The sequence below is a fragment of the Achroia grisella genome, unplaced genomic scaffold (genome assembly GCF_030625045.1).
Source record: "Achroia grisella isolate CSIRO2021 unplaced genomic scaffold, CSIRO_AGI_Agris_v1 utg241, whole genome shotgun sequence".
In the NCBI taxonomy this organism is placed as follows: domain Eukaryota; kingdom Metazoa; phylum Arthropoda; class Insecta; order Lepidoptera; family Pyralidae; genus Achroia; species Achroia grisella.
Genome location: NW_026712734.1, coordinates 5,097,532 through 5,103,510, shown reverse-complemented (window position 1 = coordinate 5,103,510; position 5,979 = coordinate 5,097,532).

Genomic DNA, 5,979 nt, shown 5'->3' with positions numbered 1-5,979 from the left:
ATATAATGTACTGTAGGGAACACAGTGGACTCGGCGATATTTTTTTGGAATTTGAAATGACATTGACAATGACTTTGACATTACATATTAAAATCACAATTCACCTCAATTACAGCTTGTCGTGAAGCCATTAAATATAAGAAGAAGATTTTAGTTACATTTTATCTGTCAAATAGTCGTGTACAATTTTTAGTTTATTAAAGCCTAATAATGGGTAAATCTAGTTTTAATTAATAATTCAATACTATATTCATATCAATTTAATAAACTAAAAATTACTTATAATCTATAATGGATAAGTATCTAAGACCCGAAAGATTCGATGCAGATCCGTCAGCAAATATTGATCAATCTCCGCTATGGATACATTGGAAACAAACTTTTGAGAATTTTATTAGTGCTATAAATACTAAGGATAATCCTATTACTCCAGAGCAGCAATACCAAGTACTCGTCAATTACTTATCGCCGATTCTTTATGCACATATCAAAGAATGTAACAACTACACTACAGCGATTCTTAAATTAAATCAATTATTTACAAAACCTGTAAACGAAATCTATTCAAGACATCGTCTTATGAAGCGATATCAGCAATCCGGTGAGTCAGTTCATCAATATATACAAGCTCTTAAACTATTGTCGAAAGAATGTAACTTCCATAAAGTTACAGCAGAACAGAATGAAAGTGAATACATAAGAGACGCTTTCATAGGCGGACTGGTGTCACCTGTAATACGTCAAAGACTGTTAGAAAATAGTACTTTAACCCTAGATGCGGCCTTCCAGCAAGCTCAATCACTGGAGTTAGCAGAAATTCATAATCAGAATTATCTACGTGACACTAATCCTGTAATAAATAATACAAATAACTGTTCTAATATTCCAGTTTTAAAGGATTCTATGTCTGCTGACAATAAGAATACTGATGTCACCGTTGCTGCAACACCAAATTATAGAAATACGTTTGAGTCTTGTTACTTTTGTGGAGAAAAAAGACATCCACGAAGATTCTGTCCAGCAGCCAGTTCAACGTGTCTTTCATGTGGTAAGAGGGGTCATTTTGCTAAAGTCTGTCGAAATAAATCTCAACGCAACGCAGCTACCTCCAACGAAAATCAGTCAATCGAAACACTCTCCTGCATACTATCTGCTGCAGATTTAAGTAAAGCGACTGTTCCTATTATTATCAATAACAAAATTATGGCTAGAGCACTAATAGATACAGGCAGTACAGCTAGTTTTATTGACAAACGACTGGTTAACCACTATGATTTAATTGAAACACCATATCACCAAAAGATAACAATGGCCAAGTCAAACCTTATATCACATGTAAAAAGCAGATGTGCATTAACTATAGAAATACAAAAACAAAAGGTGGAAGTCAATCTTATGGTGATGGAAGGATTATGTTCTGATGTTATTCTCGGTCATGATATGTTAAGTGAACATAAATCATTAGAAATGCAATTTGGTGGTTTTAAACCCTCGCTTCAATTATGTACTCTTATAGAAGCCAAAATAAAACCTGTTAGCTTATTCAGTAATTTACTACCTTTCGAGAAACCTATTGCGATTCGATCTAGGAAACAGTCAGAGATGGATCAAAAATTTATAGATGAAGAGATACAAAAGTTATTAAAAGATAAAATAATTGAACCTAGTCAGTCTCCATGGCGAGCACAAGTCCTTGTTACTAGTAGTGAACACCATAAAAAACGTATGGTTATAGATTATTCACAAACAATAAATAGATTTACTTTATTAGATGCATATCCACTCCCTTCTATTGAAGATGTTATAGCTAAGGTATCTAAACATAAAATATTCAGTAAAATAGACCTTAAAAGCGCGTATCATCAAGTACCTATATTGGAAAGCGAAAAATCATATACTGCCTTCGAAGCAGGAGGAAATTTATATCAGTTTCGACGAATTCCGTTTGGTGTCACCAATGGAGTGGCCGCATTTCAACGTGCAATTAATAATATCATAAAATCAGAGCAATTAGAAGGAGTTTATGCTTATCTCGATGATATCACGATTTGTGGGATAAATCAGACTGATCACGATGAAAAACTTAAAAAATTTGAAGAAATTTCTACAAAATATAATCTTACATTAAACGTGACAAAATATGAATTTTCAAAGACTACTATAAATCTTCTGGGATACAACATATGTAACGGAGTGATTAAACCTGATCCGGAACGTTTACGCCCTCTCCTAGAACTACCAATTCCTACTGATTCTGTTTCTTTGCGACGAGCACTAGGTATGTTTGCGCACTATGCTAAATGGATTCCTAAATTCTCATACAAAATACAACCATTTGTCAATCATAATACATTTCCGCTTACGGAGGACGCTATAAAAGCATTTGAAGATCTTAAAATAGAGATAGCTAAATCTACAGTAGCTGCTATCGAAAGCGGCATACAAATGACTGTAGAAACTGACGCTTCAGATTACGCTATTGCAGCTACGTTTCTCAAGAAGGTCGGCCAGTAGCTTTTTTTCAAGAACACTTTCTGCTACCGAAAGGGGTCACCCTGCTATTGAAAAGGAGGCCTCGGCAATTGTAGAAAGTTTGAGAAAATGGAGACAATTACTAATAGGACGAACATTCAAACTGATTACAGATCAACGTTCTATATCATTCATGTTTAACCAGCAACATACATCAAAGATCAAAAATGAGAAGATACAGCGTTGGCGTCTTGAATTAAGTAGTTACAACTTTGACATCATATATCGACCGGGAAGAGAAAATGTCGTGGCCGACGCATTGTCACGAGCAAATACTGTCATAGCTTCGACATCGAGAAATTCATTAATGGATTTACATAACATCTTTGTCACCCGGGTATTACACGGATGGTACATTGGGTAAGAACTAAAAATTTGCCCTTTTCTGTTGAAGAAATCAAACGCATAAATACATTATGTCCCGTATGTGCTGAAATTAAACCTAGATTCATAGAATCTTCTGGGACTTTAATAAAGGCTACTACACCATTTGAGCGAATTTCAATGGACTTTAAGGGGCCTCTTCCAAGTAGAACTCAAAATAAGTATATTCTAACTGTAGTAGACGAATATTCTCGTTTCCGATTTGCCTTTCCATGTCCAGATTTAACAGCTGAAACCGTTAAAAGGAAATTAACTCAATTATTTGCAATCTTTGGAGTACCCACCTATGCATTCTGATCGAGGAACATCCTTTGTCTCATCAGAATTAAAGGAATTTTTATGTAGCTTAGGAGTAGCTACAAGTTATTCATCACCTTATAATCCTCAAGGAAATGGCCAAACAGAGCGTTATAATGGGATTATTTGGAAAACTATTCAACTATCACTTATGTCTCTTAAGCTACCTATAAGTGCTTGGGAGTCAGTTATTACTCAGACATTACATTGCATTCGTTCATTATTATGCACCAGTACTGGGTGCACACCCCACGAGAGAATGTTTTCTCATCCACGAAGGTCATCCAATGGCCAATCAATGCCAACATGGCTAACGGAAGGAAGTACAGTGTTCATGAAAAATCTTGTGAGGAAGAGTAAGTACGATCCGTTTGTAGAAGATATATAGAGGTACTTAATGTAAACCCACATTATTCTCAAGTGCGTTTGCAGAATGGTCGAGAAACTACAATTTCAAATAGGTACTTGGCTCCAGCTAATCCTCCTTTGTTAAATGAACCTGTAAGAGAACAGAACCCGAACGCAGAAACTGAATCATTTAATGCTGATCAATCTACTGCTGACCAATTTCTAACAGACCAATCTCCCGCAGAAGAATCTCCTACTAATCAATCTCTTACAGATCAATTTCCTGCACTTCCATCCCCTGCTGAGGCAAATATATCTTCACGTCGTTCCACCAGGCTACGTCGCCCACCTAATCGGTTCCAAGATTATCAAACAGATTTCTAAGGCACGGGTGAATGTCGTGAAGCCATTAAATATAAGAAGAAGATTTTAGTTACATTTTATCTGTCAAATAGTCGTGTACAATTTTTAGTTTATTAAAGCCTAATAATGGGTAAATCTAGTTTTAATTAATAATTCAATACTATATTCATATCACAGCTTGTCAATAATGTCTATATTTCACTGTTACAATGGCTGTATGAGCGCAATTCCGTTTGCCTTTCCTTTAAGGAATAAATAAAGAACCAAAAAAAACCAATGTTGCAAAAATTCGTCTTACCCCCAAGATTTTTAGTAGATAAGTATATATTTCTCTATAATGGTGTCCGTTTGCTCTAGCGCTATACTCTGGCAGGGCACCAAATGCTATGGTCAGATACTGCCAACGTGACAAATTCTTCAGGAATTAACCATGCTGATTAGGGGGAATGGGATTGTTAATAGACTGAACTGTTGACCCATTGTTAGCAATGGACCTCTACGCGGTTACCCCATGGAAACCATCGATATAAACCTGACCTGACCACATGCTCTTCCTATCATCCTCCACTGGTGTCCCGTTAGCGTATACCGTTAGCGCATGCACGATTAAATTATCATCAATAGTAAAAATATAGCCAAGCTGATTTCTAGCGGATACTTCGTGGATATTACTTACTCAATATGATGAGAAAAAAATATTACCACCCAATCATAAATACTTATAAACCACTATAAACAACCATTTTTATTGGAAACTTATTACAATTTTTAATTTTGCAATTTATTACGAAAATGTCACAGCTGAAATTACGTATCGTACGTCAAACTATTCAAGTATCTGCAACTTAACAAACAATACATGCATCATAACTAGGATATGCATCACTGGACACTGCAAGCTGAATAAGCACATGGCAAAATTAGGCCTTAGCTTAACATAATCATATCAAACATAATCTGCAGATTTTGCCAAGCAGAAGAGGAGACGCCACTGCACATCCTATGTGGCCAACGGCGGATCCAGGGGGGCCATGGGGGTCATGACCCCCCCCCTGAGCCCAAAACTTAGGTGGACCACTAATTGAACACAATGATTTTATTTATATACTTTGTCACCATATAGAGTTTATGTAACTACATACCTTCAATATTTAATTAATTATATTTAAACAGTGCTTCTCTGGATATTCAAGAGAAGATTGCCATCTTCTCTTGAAGACATCCATGTGTATGTGTATATGTACAAGTTATTATGTGTTAAGTTTTTCAAGTGTACAATAAAGAATAAATATTTTTAAGTACAGCACTTACGTACATTAAGAAACTACCTACTTTTTATTTGTATCTATTATTATCGAAATTAAATTATAAGTTCTTGACGTAACCACGACTATGTGACCCTCCTGGCGCCAAAGCTGGATCCGCCCTTGTATGTGTGTTGATGCATAATATTAAAACCATAGATAAGATAATATTTTACATAATAAAACTATATCTGTTCAAATTAAGAACATTCAACTCCATTACATATTATAATCAAAATCTGCTTAGATCTGTCAGTTTTTAGAAAAAAATCAGATGTAACCAAAATTGACAAGATTGAAAGTAGTGAGGGCAATTTCTGATGTCCAATTATGTAATGATTATTATATATTTCTTGTATACACAATAATAAGAGACTATAACTGGTGGTTTTGTAATTTCCTGTAAACCATTTGGGAGTAGCAAATGCTAACTAAATTACAGACTTCCAATTATTACCATTAAATAGTCCATACATTACTGTAAAGTGTAGATTTAAATCTGCTACAGTTGATAATTATAAATAACATCTTTGTTATTCTATTATTAGGGTCGGGAATGTGCATGAAACACCCCTGGTGTCGCAACCTTCCATAGGCAATATAGTACCATATACCATTAGATGTGCCATGTAAAAAATATGAAATTAATAACCTTTCTAGAAGATAGAGCATAGATTAAAAATAAAAACAGTCTTTATTGTAAATAGAATCCTGTTCTTGTGGATAAAGCATAGACTAAAATGAAAAACTA